The 15,216-nt window shown below is 48.2% G+C and overlaps 1 long non-coding RNA gene across 1 annotated transcript in view; it reads right to left on the bottom strand.

Annotated features, from left to right (window-relative positions):
* LOC127604072 (uncharacterized) overlaps positions 1 to 15,216 on the bottom strand; it is a 58,735-nt gene that overhangs the window by 17,273 nt on the left and 26,246 nt on the right. The window contains exons 5-7 of the long non-coding RNA XR_007963200.1: positions 5,732 to 5,826; positions 4,197 to 4,555; positions 3,474 to 3,627 (exon numbers count right to left, since the gene is read on the bottom strand). This is a non-coding gene — a long non-coding RNA (uncharacterized LOC127604072). The remainder of the gene's footprint in view (positions 1 to 3,473; positions 3,628 to 4,196; positions 4,556 to 5,731; positions 5,827 to 15,216) is intronic.

Genomic DNA, 15,216 nt, shown 5'->3' with positions numbered 1-15,216 from the left:
CTAACTGGACAATTCTGACTGATCTCTGTGTGAAACCGGTTCAAGAATGTCTAATTGCTGATCAAATTTTCCCTTCAAAGATAAAAGTGACTTTGAATTCCCCCCCCATTAGCCGCCCCATCCCCCCCCTGTAGCCCCTTCCGGTGGTCTTTCTTGTGCAATGAGCCGGTGGTCCGAAAAGATTGTCACTTCAAAGCCGTGTCAATCTGGGATTAAGGATTTGGGGTTTTTTTTTTTTTTTTTTTAGCTTCTTGTGTTACTTCCGAATTGGGCACATCTTTGTGATCATTGCGTACAAAGTCCGCTGCGTGACTTTAAGTCTCATTCACTTTCTGTCTCCATTGTTACATGGCCAAGAGGGGTGAAAGGCAAGCCTTTGTCGGCGACCGCCAGAGTGTCATCAGGGGTCAACCTCCTGCAAGGAAGGGCACACATAGAGTTTGGGGCTACCTCTGGGTTTTTTTTTTTTGTGGAGAAGAGAATCTTCAAATAATTTAGCCAAACAAAGAGGGAGCCATGTAAAGGGCAAGAGAACAGACACAGGAAACAGATGAATAAGCAACATCAATTACCAGCCAGCGACCTTGGCAAGGCCGGATTAAGCCGCACATCTCACGGCAAATGGCTGCACATCACAGCTGACAAGGCCACAGAGGGCTTGTGGGTGCTGAGACGTTTAATGTGCAGCCCGCCGCCCCCGCCCTCTTCCAAATAAGCCTGCGAATTCCTCGGGATGCGATGTGTAAAAACGGGACGTGCGGGGCCGCGGCGCGAGCAAATAAAAACCTTTGACGAGGCTTGAAATTGGGTCAAAACAATACGGCAAAAGCTGTTCAATACTTTGCAACGTATTTCATTACGGCGTGGGTGGTTAAGCTTTTTTTTTTTCGGTGGCACACAAAAATAGTGCAATACAAAGCAATATTATTGCTACGTTCTGCAATCGATATACGCCTCGTGACACGTTCTATAAAACTGCAGATGTCATGATTGTGGATGAAGCAATTTTTGCATTTGTGCTAATCTTTGCTAATCCAATTGGCCAGGGAAAACGCAAGCTTTGTCGTCACCTGCCTTACAAATGATCATTTAGAATGGGGAAATTCGCTAAATCACGACACGGGGTTTGAAATTCTGCCGCTCCCCCCCCCTAACCCCCCACCCCGATGTCTCTCCTGGTCAGCCATTACTCACAATAACGCATGTTACCATCAGAGAGAACTTGCTTAAAATTCAATCCACTTTGGCGTCATTATCATTCATCAAGATAACGAATGACTCCTTCAGAGTATGGTAATTATGGTTTGATAAATCATCAGCAGAAAATTAACTGGACGTCAAAACATTCATGGGGCGAGGAGGAGGCGGGGGGGGGCGGGGGGAGTGGCGGGCGGTGATGAATGGAGGATGATTGCGGTGATGAATTGTGTTAATCTGGCCGCTGTGAATTCCGTGAAACGGCTAAACAGCTCAAGATGGATGGGCCGCGCAAAAAGCTGCAAGGTCAGAGCGTTGCCCCCCCCCCCACGCCCCACACCCCACAAATGCAAAGATGAGGAAGGAATAAAGTAAAAGAGTGCAGAATTGTATTCATGCCTGCCCTGGGTAGTGCTGAAATAACACCACTTTATACATTGGCCAATTTAACTGACGCGGATTTGTACTCATGAGGTTTGCTGCAAAAAAAAAAAAAAAAAAAAAGACCAAGCAACAGCTTGTAACTGGAAAAACTAATTTGGGGCATTTGGACGTCCGGGTGCCACTGTCCTCTATTTTTGGACGGGAAGGACTTTGCACAACACGAGGGGAATAGTGTGACACCAGCTTTTGATCACGAGTTTGTCCACGTAAGAGGGCGCATGAGGGGAGTTCCTCACACTCGTTCTTTTTCGTCGCGGTATAACTTGTGACACAACATAAATGTTGCGATCACTATCAATAATATCAAATGACAGCTTCTGATTCGATATTGCGGTACGGAATTCCGCCAGCAGGGGCATTACGCAACTTTGGCTTTGATGTTTTGTCAAAATATGGACGACACGACCGGTGATTCCATAGCGCCACGAGATATTTGTTGACTTTATCACATATTTTGATGCTTTTAGACGAGTGGAACTTTGCTTGACTCATTTTTGTGTCAGGTAAAGGAGGTCTGCCAAATGTCAAGCGCATGAGTCACTCTGTGACGAAAATGTGAATTCTCGCACGCTAAACAAAGTATCGGCCAGGCAACAAATATTCCTTTCATGTGGCCACCGATGCCCCGAATGCTATTATTCTGCTAACCATCAGCAATTATCTCACTGTCTGAGCTAGCGGTATCATCAAGCCGACACGAGCTTCAAGTGACGGCAGCTAAATCAAGCGCCCTGACAGACAAATGGGCTGCCTTGGAAAAGCTTGGCCCATCATTCATGGGAGGAAGGAACCAGCTGACCTTTTTTTTTTTTGGTTGGAAATTATTCTCCACACAAGGAGATTAAAGAGCGCAGATTCTGTATGTACGCTCTGTTTCCAAAATGTAAGAATTATTAATGGCTTTTGCGGCATGCCCGTTTCATCTTATGCCAAGTTGCAGTCATCGCTTTTACCTTGGGCTCGTTTTGCCCTTACAGATGGTCGCCGAAAAACAGGAACTGTACTTCATCCTTACAACACAGGAAGTGCGTGTATGCGTGTGTGTGCACGCTAAAGGTGGCAAAAGTACTCGTACTCTGGAACTACGGATACTGGTGTAAACGATCGTTTTAAAGGAGAAGCATTAATTCAAGTCCTGTACTGAAGTTAAAAGAAAATCTGTCTTAATATTACAGGTTGAAAGGCAATTGCTGAATAAATGTGCTCAGACATACACTTATGCAGCATTCAATTGTGGCGATAGTTTTTCACTATTTTTATTTCTGGATTTTTTTTTCCAGGGGCGTGGCTAAAATGGTGCCCAGAGACGCACTCGGGCATCTCTGTGAGTCGGTCCTCGCTCACTATTAACTATTTTACTGCCTTCGTTCACCTTAGTGATTATGTGGTTCACGTGCGGTGTGCAGTTGGCTAGCTCGCTAGCGACGCCTGAGAAACTCATCGCGGGCAACTTTAAGCGGATACAGAGTGGCATCAATTACTCATGGATTTTCTCTGTTCGCCGCAATGTTCTCTGTACTCAAGGACAGATACCTGATACAACGACTTCAGTACAATCATAAAGTATTTGTACGCGTTTCCCACCGCTGACGTGAGCGGGAATAATACGAGTCATCCCACATGAGGCACGTGCGGCAGCGTTGCGAAGGGTATTTTAAAAAAAGGCGCACTTGTGTGCGAGGTGGCACCAACTTTCCTCAACTCACCTCAGCCAGCGACGCTTAATTGCTTCGCACCTCAGCCGACGATTAATAACCCGAGTTGTTCTTATTGGCGTGCGAGTTTGGAGCGGGGATGAGAGAACGAGTCCTTCCAAAGGGGTGTGCGCATACCTTCAGCCACATGCCACTTTTCGCACCGAGGTAGGCAGGTCCAGCACCAGAATTCAACTCCATCACGGTGGCGTGACACGGCGGGTAAATGATTGCCGTGGCTTTTTCACCTCTTGGCCTGTTGAACCTTCGCCTTCACAACAGGCACGTTGGACTAAATTGAAAAGGGGAAAAAAAAAAAGTGGGCTCAGAACCAAGCCCTGACGTGAATAGCAAAAATTCCAAGACGTTTGTATTTGCTTGCATTTCCTGCTGTGGATGTTCACATTCATCAAGTGGAACTCAACAGTGTTCTGCCACCGACTGTCGCGGCGGACCAGATCCAACGGGAATTCATGCCATGGTCTTAAAAGTGGTCGGGAGCTGCCAATTGCTCTTTGTTTGCCCTGCGCCAATAAAGACATCGAACAAGACTTGAAATGGGATTTGTCAGACAGTCGTCCAATTTGAAGAACATCTGCAAGATTTGCGAGTTCACCTGCGAGTATTTGGGCCAATGAGAACATTTGTGAAATGAGAGGAACTGGCTGAAAAGTTGTCACAATCAACTTCAATCACAAAGTCGGCCTGACAGAACGACATTTCTGCCCTTGGCATTCAATGTGGCTGGCAAAGAATCCATCACCGGAGGACATCCCGCGGGCTCCAAAACCCAAATTAATAACTTGCCTCTTATTTCTTGGTCAATACAGTCCAAAACGGAACTATCTTTTTGTCTCCAACCTTGGCATTTTGTCTCCGCCGCCGTTTATTGACGATTTTCTGGCCGCGGCGCCGCTCCTTGTTTGTCAGGATTATTGCTGAATTTTGAAGCCGTCTCGGGCGCGGGCTGCGGGGAGATCGATGGGCGGCCGCCGACGCCGCCTTTGTCGTATTGACAGCGGCAAACGGCTCGTCCTCGCTGAATTGCGTCTCCATCTATTAGCTGTCCGTTGATCCTCGGTGAGCTCACGCCCACGTGTCATCCCTCCAATCAAACGGCTGCCTCGTGAAGGAGAGCGTTACTGTACAAGACGGTGAATAGTTACTCACTCATTTCGCACCCGCCGGAACGTCTCAAGGACAATGAACAGCGGCGATGCCTTTAACACAAAAGGACAGGAGAAGTTATGCCAGTTTAAATGTCAGGTTTGTTCCCCCCCACCGCACGTCACAGCTTTGTGGATGGAAAAGTAACCGAGCAGAAAAACAAAAGGGAGGGTTCAGCCTTTTAATGTGAAGTGTTAAAGGGGTGAGTGTTGGCAGCTGACAGTTATGAGTTACGACAACGTTAAAGTTGCTTGATGGCATTGAGCTCGACTATCATTTTGGGCCTCCGCCATGTTAATTAGACCTGACAGGGGCATGTTGCTTGCATTAAATTCCACCTCGATTGCGAACAAATACGGCTACGAAAATGATTTACATGGCGGGAAGGTGCGAGTGTGCGCTATGGTATTCTCCCCCGGCCAAGTCGCGCATAAAAAGGCAGAGAAGTGCAACAATGGCAATCGGCGGAAAAGTGCTTTCAAGTAAAAGCTGATGGATGGCTTGTCAAAAAAATAATTGCGGCGCTCGGAAAGTGGGTCTTGGGAGAGCGGGAAGGGGGGGTGAGGCGAAAGCGTGATGGGAAGTGACAGTGGTCTGTCAAGAAGACGCAGTGGCTGCCCAGAGTCTTGCGAAGGCCCGGCAGAGAAGGTGGCAGAGCAGAGCAGCCTGTCACCGCGGGAAAAGACCTTTAATACATTGACAAGAAAAGGAATCCGCCTGTCACACCTGCTCAACCCGTCCGGGGCGGCGGACGGGATACGGCGCAATCGGTGTCGGGGCCGAGGCCGGGGCCCGGCCCCGGGCCCGCGGGTACAGATCACCGACGGCGCCGCCGTTACTTTTGCCGGCGACAATTCATTAATCACTCGGACAGGTCCGACCTTATTACACGGCAGATTTGACACTTGAGCAATTGGATTGTCAACGGCATCCCATTATAAATGCAATTCAAATTGAATCCCGGCCCTCTTGTCGTAATTCCCAGAAAGCCTGTTATCCTTTTTTTTTTTTCAGGCGACCTTGAGAGCCAATCACCATTCGCGGCGCCTTTGAAAATATATTCGGAATGAGTAAACATACGCGGAGGCATATTCAGCGCAGTGCTGGCCCACTGTGCGGTATAAGAAGAGTGAGCAAATGGCGGCAACGCGGTATTACAATTAATGGCTCGAAAATAAATTAAAAATGCAAGCATGTTGAATGCAAGCAAGATGTCGGCAAAGTCCCACCTGAGGATTTTAGGTTCAGGTCGGATGGCCATGTCTCGGGGCGGAGTCTCCATGACGAGGTGACATCAATACCACGTGGCGCCGGCTGATCCGTCCTGCGTCAACAGAACGACAGCTCGGTAAATGTATCCCGATGCAGAATGCGTCTCTGTGACCGCGAGCAGTCCTAATTACGAGCTCGGCGTGAGAATTAATGACCCAGAGGTGAGAGCTGCAGCTGGGCTACTTGAGGGGACGCGGCTACTCGTCACCCGCCGCCCTCCGTGTGACATTTACTCACAAGCGGGCCACCTCGTGTCCCTCGACGCCGCTTCCCACAAATCAGTGAAGGAGTCGCCACGCTTTGTGTCTTGATGACTTACAAGCAGCGCGGCATCTCTCGTCGGCCATTTTTTCTGGCTTGACAAATGACACAATGGCAGTTTTGCATGATGCACCCTCACATTAATATAAGTAGGCCCGCCAAAGGATGCCAAATCTGACCAAACATTTCAAGGTGAATGTCATCCAGAATCATCACATCACACAAACAGATATGAGGACAATAGTAACAGTTGAACACGTGACTACCAAAACGTCGTTTACAAGCAAACGGATAGTCTCTTCCCGATGAGCATTATGCTAACTTACATTGGAATCCCCATTGACGTGCAAACAAGATTAGCACAATCACTTTTTTTTTAAGCATGTGACATCATCAAGTCGCAGATGTAGAGGTACATAATTTCGACACGCTAACCACTCTCTGGCAAGTCTGAACGGAATTATTAGCTGAATGCGTATCCCTCAATCTTGACAGAGTGGAGAATGAGTGCAGCAACCGATTTGTTTTGTTCCTTTTTTTTACGACCGTGTAGCCTGTGCACATGAGTCATCGAAGGGCAGGAATGTAGCGGCTTGCCAAGCTCGCCGCACTTTATATCCGATCAATGGCACTTGATGATTTGCCGCCGCTTCAAAATGTCTTTTCTATTAAAGCAAACGGCCGCACCTCCTTGTTATTAAATCCAAGGTCTTCCCCGTTAAATGCATCACTCGGGGATTTACATACGCGGCTGTTCCTTCAGCCGGAGGTCACTTTGACTTATTAACGTCTCATCCGGCAGACAGCGGCGGACGGTGTCACTTAGGGCGCCGCGCGCGCGTTAAACAGCCGCGACGAGTCCACTGCGACTGGAAAGGACGTCGTCGACACAACTGCTGCTGATAATGTCCAATCGACGACGACTAGAATTCATCAGCAATTCGTTGTGGTTTTGGACGGTTGTCCTCTGTCGCGCTGTCCTGCCTGCTCGGCTGTCGGACGGGGCCCCCGTGCCTTCTCCATCCCTCTGCCTCTATGGTGGGGGTTGACGGGGCCTGTGTCTCGGCTATGCTGCTGTGGACCGTCCCTGTCGCTTCTCCATCTGCATCTGCGTCGTGGTGGTCGTCCTCCCGCCGGCCACGCAGAGACGATGAGAAACGGCGGCCGATCCGCGGTTGGCTGGCCCTGCTGGGTCGGCTAGCGCTCCTCGCGACAGCGATGTTGCCGGCGTCAACTATTTGAAAATTGCTATTTGAAATTGCATATTCAGTTTAAATTCATCTATCCTTTTATTGTGTATAATTTTATCTGTGGTTTTATTGCTGCTGTGGTGTGCGCGTTTCACCTCCCGGGCGCTGTCAATGTATTAATCACCAGTGATGTGTGCTGCAAAGGGACGGCGGCAGGAAATAAAGACACGGCGGCGGTGTCAGGTGTGCCGCCCTGATGTGACTCCATCAGACAAGGGGCTCGCTATTGACAGGGTGAGAAGGGGGGGGGGGGCGAGGGGTGGCTGCTTGGAGGGGTCCAGGGGGTGGGGGTTGGCCGAACAACTCCTCCTCCTTCGCCTCCACTCAGTCACCTTGGCTGTGACGCAATGTCATCAAAGTGCACGCCATTATTGCCACCGCCTCACAGGAGCATTATTTCAACATCGAGAGTGGGGCTCAAGGTCAAGGTCATGCATGCACACTACACTGTGTGCCGTGTACACACACCGCAAACTACACACCAGGTCGGTGCTGTGCGATTAGGCGATTGAGATGTTGTGTCGGGTTGATGACGAAAGGAAAGAAAAGTGACTTTAATGCGGCATCGTGGTGAAAAGGACCAACGCAGGGCGGGAACGGGAACCGTTGGCACGTTTCACACGGAGACGGATCATGGGAGCGTTCTGGGTGTGATGGGGGGGCTTTGGCGAGTGCGAACGACCCTTCCCCGTAGACTTTACCTCCTCCCAGTAGCCTCGCAAAAAGGGGGCTTATTTAAGAAACAATTAGGAGCACACACAAAGCAATTTGCAGCCGAGTGCTGCGTGCGAGGCGGCGGCGGCGAAAGGGGCCTTTCAGCGCTGATTTATCGCGTTGTCACCTTCACAAGGCAACGTAATTAATAGGAGCGCCGACTTCTAATTCCGCCCTCTTCCGCGGCCCGGCGGATCACCTTTGATTTATGACGGCCGGGGACTTTGCTTTCTATCAGTTCATATGCTCGTTATTTATGCTGAAGACCAATTTTGTCGGGTCGCCGTCATCCCTCTCGCGACTAGTCAAAGAGAATTAGGGTGGACTGCATTTTTAGACGTCGCTCATTTATCTTGGCAACTCGCGGAAGAGGGGGGAAGAAAAAAAAAAAAAGCAAGCCTTCCAACGCTTTCGGTTTACCGTCACAACATGTTCTCGTTTTACTACCAAGATGCATAGTTGCGAAATTCTCTTATTTTCGGTTCTTTTTTTTTTTTTCTTTTTAAAATGACACCTAAACTTTCTCCTGTTATTTCCATGACTTTTCAACATCTGCGAGTAAAAACAAATGCAGGCCAAACAAATGGATCCCAAGGAGCAGTCAAGTGCCGGAAGTCACGTTTCCAAGCGTCTCGAGCGCAAGAACCTATTTCACTCTCCATAAAATCCAACACTTCACGGCTTCCCGAGCAAAGAGCAGCAAACTCCCACACACAACTGACGACACGCACAGCCGCAAGGTGCTACGTTCAAAACAATGCAAACACGGACGCACGCACACAAACTGGAGGATTCTCCGCGGCTGACCAAGTGAATCATGGTCACCGCGGCGGTAAGGCATCATTGCAGATGAATACGACGCATTATAAGCAAGCGAGATAAATCTGGTCACATGGCGGCAGGGTGTTTTTTTTTTTTCCCAGAAAAATTACACCCGTCGCAAGTGTTATGATCCCGCAAATGCTGCTCTGAAGGTTAAATTGTGTATTACTGTAAAAACAAATAGAGACGGCAGTCGGGCTTGGCGGCGCGACATTACCTGGCGTCCTTGCAGCGACGACAACGAGAAAATGAAGCAAAGTTGGATTTAGACGCACTAAACTCGGAGAGTCAAATAAAAGCAGTAAACAACGCGGTTGTTTCACGGCACATTTAGGGCTTCACGTTAGTCATTTTCATGCTACAGCAAACTTTCCCGACAGGGTTACTGCCTTTAGAAATATACGCGTTAACATCGGAATTCCTGAACGCAGTGCAGCACTTCAAGGCTTGCTTATTTCACATCTTATTGTCAGCAGAGAGCAAAGGTTCGCCTAAGCCACCATTCACAACACCACACGCAACTAGCATGAACCATAACAGACCTAACGATACAAATGGTCAATAAATGAGTAAAAATTGCCTTTGTTTTATTGTTAAGGACTTCCAAAACGTCCCCCCTCAAAATTTGACAGGGCACATCCCACAGGGGACGTCATGAAATGAGTGATGGAATTTGTATGCCATGTATTATACTGAACGATAGTAGCCTTAAAATAGCACAGGTATCTGTTTTCAAATGTATGCAGTCCAAGATAAACAAGTACAGAAACCTGAAAAATGCACTGCAGTATTTAGTGGCTATTTTGGTTACTCCCCATCTGTGCCGTTCGACGAGACGTATTGTTTAAACCGAGCTAACGAAGAGTCATCAATATGCCCGTCGATAGCTGGACAGTGGCCATCTATCAGTCGGCCAAATCGATGGCGTTTCTCAGACGATGAATTCCAGGAAATGATAGCTTTCAAATCAACGCTGGAAAATAGCAACACAATCCTCCTCTAGGGAAAGATGATGACATGTGGAAAAGCTCGATCGCTGTCGCCGCTTCCTTGGCCTGCCGGCTCGCAAATCTGAGGAGTTGCAGAACAACACTAACGGAGAAGGACGCGTGGAGATGACATCATTGGAGACACATACAACAAATATTTGAAAATGTCTATTATGTACAGGTACTATCTACTCGCGAGCTAGCTGGATAGACAGCGCTATGGCAGGCTGTTGTTTTTCAATGATTTTTACATAAATCGGACTGACAGATTGATGCATTGAAAAACAAAATACAGATTTCAAAAAACATTATTTCCGCGAAAGATCTCTCTGGATCTTTTCCCCCGCACAAAGTGCCAGCATACTTCGGCGGTTGACGGACAGCCGGCAGAGTCGACGCGAGAGCGGCGCGGCGTCAATGGCAGCTGCTAATTATATTGCGCGGGCTTCATCGGTCCTGACGTGACGCGATACCTCGGGCGACAGCATCGGGAATGCCGCGAGATGTTCATTAATCACCGCAGCTCACAGCTGCCGGCGGGAGCGGCAGCACTTAATCCAATGACGGCGTCCTCACCATCCGTCGTGCTACTTTAGACAAATCAATCACTCCCTAGCGAGCTAGCAACAGCGGTGACCTGTCTTTTACGGGGCGTCTGCTGACAGACACCCTTGATTAAGAGCTCCGGAGTGACAAACTTTTCCTCAGGCAGATCGGGTCAAGGCGAGGCCATGGATCATTAGCTGTCTGCTAAGTTCCATCCTATCTGGCTAGTTTGTTTGTGAGTTGGTGGGTTGTACGGTGCCTTGCTAGCTAGTTAGCTGTATTTCTCAACATACCTTGTTTCACTTTGTTGTATGTTAGCTCGCTGCTAACCTGGCTGATTCATTTGTGCACTATGCATCTTTCGTTTCTGTGGGAAAAATTTGAGTAGGCGTGGCAAGAGTTGTCACCCGGGGGTGAGTGCCCGATAATGGCAATGCGCTGACTCCTGCGGCTAAATGACAGACAGCCACAGGGCCTCTGGAGGAGGTGGAAGGCCTTTACGACACCGCCAGCCCACATACCTTTTCCCTTCCCTGCAATTATCATCAAAGAACATCTGTTTGTTGTTCCAGCGTTGCAAGCGTCGTAGCCTCACCTTGACCCACGCTCGCAATTGTGCGCCGTGTTATGAGTGAAAATAAACAGTGCCAAGACAGGGAGGCTTGGCCTTTGTGTGAGCAGGGCGTTCTCAGGATATCCCCGGGCTAACGCGGGCCCCGCTTCCTTTGACAGGTACCACAGAAGAAGAAAAAGAAGACTGAGACGAAGAGCGTGAGAGGAATTGCGTGTCAAGCACAGTCATCGCACTCCCGCTAGGGAAAGGTCAATAGTTCCTGGCAGGCAACGTGATACGCAGTGTCGTCGTTTGTCCCGTTCGTGTTGCGCAATCTATATCTGCAGGGCGGAGACGTCACTCAGGGGCAAGGCCCGGCATGTTTGCGTGCAGGTGCCTCCAGCAGTCGGTGTCGAAGCAAGTCGACATTTCTTCATTTGATTGCCTGGTTCATTAACTTTCATCGAGAAAGTTTGCTCGCATTCATCGGGACTACAGTGAATCAATTCAGAAAAAAAGTTGATGTTTCAGAATTTGACCGGCTGATTGGTTGGGTCCCTTGGTCATCCCCGCTTATGTTACAGTCACGGCTTCTTATTGCTTCTTTGCGCCACACTTTGGGCAGTTCTCGCCCGTTAGCCATCTCAATTAACAGAGACACGTGAAAGATGGCGCCACCCTGAAACAGGGGGACATCCAAAGTTCAGCATGACCAAGGGCTTGTGCGCACGTCCATGTCGACGTTGCATTGCCAAAACACGTTCGATTTATGAGCGGTGTTGTCGTGCCCTCGGTCAGGAACTCAGCATACTGTGGATGTATCTGGGCCACTCCACAATTGGAGGACATACACTTTGTTGCTAAGCTAACCATGCTTTCTACTCAGATAATTTATTATTTACCGGTAGTTAAGAGCTAGTTAGCTGTCTGTTTAGTTTATTAGTAGGCTATCAAGCTAGTTTGCTCTTTAGTTGCAGTAACTAGTTAGTTTGCTATCTGTCTAGTTAATTTGCAATCGACTTGGGCTTGTTAGCGCGCTCGTTTTCCATCTAGTTCGTTTGTGTACCATCTACTTATTTCATCCTTTTAGTTTGCACATACTGGATTTAATTTGTTAGCCATTTACTTAGCGATCAAGTTAGTTTGCAATCTATCCAGTTAACGAGCTATCGAGTGAGTTTGCCATGTCAGTCAGCAAGTTTCTTAGCACGTTTGTCAGCAACAGCAAAAACAAACACGTCACTCCTCCTCCTACGTGACTCAGCCCAGCATGAGATGAATGTCGGCGTCAGCCACTTCAATCACACCCTCGGTCTCACAGCTTTGCAGGCATCAATCATACGGGACTCGAACCCGTGCGGTGGGTGGAGCCTTGAGAATGCCTCACTTCCTTATCTTCATATTGGGAACGGCGACGCGAGAGATTTCGATATTAAAAAGCAAAGTGGGAGAAGGTTACGAGTGGGAGGTTTTCATCAGGCGGATTTGCCGGGATGTCACCATCAATCTGGACGGATTCCCTCCATCTTATTTGTCACGTGGCCTTGAGCAAAGATTACACACACCCTGCCGTTCATTTATCATGTGACGCCGCGTTCCATCCAATCAAGGAACACCGAGAGAAACGGGACTCCTGATTAGTTCCACATGATGCTGTTCGCTATGTATAGAAGCCGTAATATAAACCAAAATATATTATCTGAAAAGTAATCAGAACCAATTGAAATCGTTTCGTCGCAAAAATGACGCTAATTTGATGGCATAACAGCTGCCAGTGACATGGCACTTGTTATGCCACTTGGATTAAATGTGAGACGATGAGATGAAATACGATCATTGCAACACAACTACGTATTGTACGAGTTCCCTGCCTCCTGGCCTTCATCCATTTTGTCACACACACACACACACGTACGCATGCACAGCTCTATAATGTACAGAGTGTGTGTAACAAGGAGAACAGCTGGATCCAATCTCCATGCTCACCAAACAATGCATCACGGCTAATTGATTTCCTGTCAGACCCCGGGAAAATAAAATACTTTTTCATGTACGCCGCTTCTGTTTCCCAGAGCCACTTTCATTCGTCTAATTTTTTTTTTTTTTTAAATTATGCATGACGACCAGGAAGTGCCCCGAGGCCGTGCTAATGTGGGCCTGTCCTCATAATGACCACAGCTAATTTTTTTTTTTTTTTTGGGGGGGGGGGGTTATAGTTGTACCCTTCGCGCATGCAAAGAAAATATTACCCTAAGTCTACTTCTAAAAATCCGCAGCAAATGAATGCTTAGGTAACATAACGAAGAATAAGGGTGGGGGGGGGGGGGGGCGGCGACATTATACTAAGCTTTTCAGGCCTTAGCTCAGATCCCAAATAGTGGGTGTTAAATTACAAGAAAAAGGATTGCCCCAGTGCAGGATTTATTGGAAAACTCACAAAGCAGTGGCCTTGTAAAACAAAAGTACACACCAGTAAAAAGCTGCGCATTAAGGAATTACACACAAGAGTGCTCAGCTGCTTCCAATGTTGGGCGGATTAATGAGAGGTGGAGGGAATGAGCAAGCATTTCCCAAAGTCAAGCTAAGCTGCAGCCAAAGACGGAGAGGGGTCACCAGCAGGCCAGCCTCTTAAATCAGAGCAAGAGGCCGGCCCCGTTGTCAGGCCGCCACTCGGGGGAGGAAACGCTCGGCAACAATGAGGATGGCCTATTTGTTGTGCGGCTTTTTTTTTTCTTCTTTGTCTTTCGGGCCCTTTTTGTCGCAGCTGGGCTCGTGAAAGCAGCTGGTCGCAAGCGAGGGTCATGATAAACTGTTTGTTATTCCCAAACTAACTCGGACTTGACATTAACGAGGTGACGCACCCGACGTGATTACAGACGTACAAATTTCCACTGCAAAAAAAAAAATAAGTGATTTCTTCCCGAGCCGCCTCGCATCTTGCACATTCCCTCCACTAGGATGATAAACTGCGACGTGAAAGTTGAATTCATCCCGCTGTCTATTAATAAATATGGTTTCGTGTGATATGTTGAAGGCAACGGAATTCGCTTGGAGATGCATTCATCATCGCTCTTTTTTTTTTTTCCCCCAACCGCGTCACACATTTTCATCGAGAGTGCACTACTTTCCGCGGGGGATCACAAGGATACGCTTCGACAAACAATCTGATATCCGAGGTTAAGAACACACAAGGATAATAAATCGCTCGCGTGTCATGTTCAATTTCCAGCGGGGGGGCTTTTCCGAGCAGTACCCATAACAGGATTTAAATTGTTATCAGGACGCACAACAATCCACTTTGCATCCTGCCCGCCGGTGATTCATCGCGGGGAAACAACTGTCACATTTTCCAACATCGACGCCGAAGAAGTGGCGACACGGGCGCATTTCATGTACTTGGATGATTGTTTGAATAAATTGCTTCCATCCGGGCCGCCGTTCACACTCGCGCTATCAGTTTTGATTGTTTTTTTTTGGGGGGGGGGATTGTGGGCAGCTCCTTCCTGCCTCCCTGTGAGAAGAGGACGATCCTCAGATGTAGTTCCAATCAACACCCCTTTTTTATGAATTCAAACAACTAACAGGCTAATATTTAGGTTTAACCGAAATCGTTAGCCAAGACTCGTTGACTAATTGACCTAGCCGCTAGCACCTATCGTTTACAAATACGCCATCCCGGCAACATTCACAGTGGGGAAACATATGCCGGATCATTATTTAAACGTTCAACACACACGGTAACAAATTGCATCACTTGGCGGAAACCGATTCTATCGTTTCAAGCTCCCACCTCCAGTCAAATGTTGTCTTTACCGCATTACCGCGACGCACATTTGATCATGAAAAGCCGATTCTTCATCGCAGTTCTGCTCTTTTCATGCAAATGTTAGTCGATACGTCGCAAATCTTGAGCGATGGCGCAGGAGTCCGCTTGTACACTCGAGCCCATTGACTTCTTGTAGGCTTTTTGCCGAGAATTTGAAAACAATCAGTGCGCGGCGCGGCACAATGCAGGGGGCATTAATCACAAAAGGGGCCACTTTATTCCGCCGCACAATAAAAGGTGGATTGTTGCAACAGCTGCAAAGCGTTCCGGCGGGGCCGATGATTGATACGGCCGCGCGGCAATCGCGATGAGATGGCATCATTACCATATCGACAGGTTTCCAGATGGATTATCCTCATTGATTGGCTTCACGGTTTGTTGATAAGCACATGGGCGAGAGATGCGTGCTCCCTGCGACGGCAAGATACATTCACAAAGGCTACGTTTTGATGGACGGCATCGCATCGATAAATACGCTCTC

This window comes from Hippocampus zosterae, chromosome 7 (assembly GCF_025434085.1).
Source record: "Hippocampus zosterae strain Florida chromosome 7, ASM2543408v3, whole genome shotgun sequence".
Lineage (NCBI taxonomy): Eukaryota > Metazoa > Chordata > Actinopteri > Syngnathiformes > Syngnathidae > Hippocampus > Hippocampus zosterae.
This window is presented reverse-complemented; position numbering and strand designations above follow the sequence as displayed.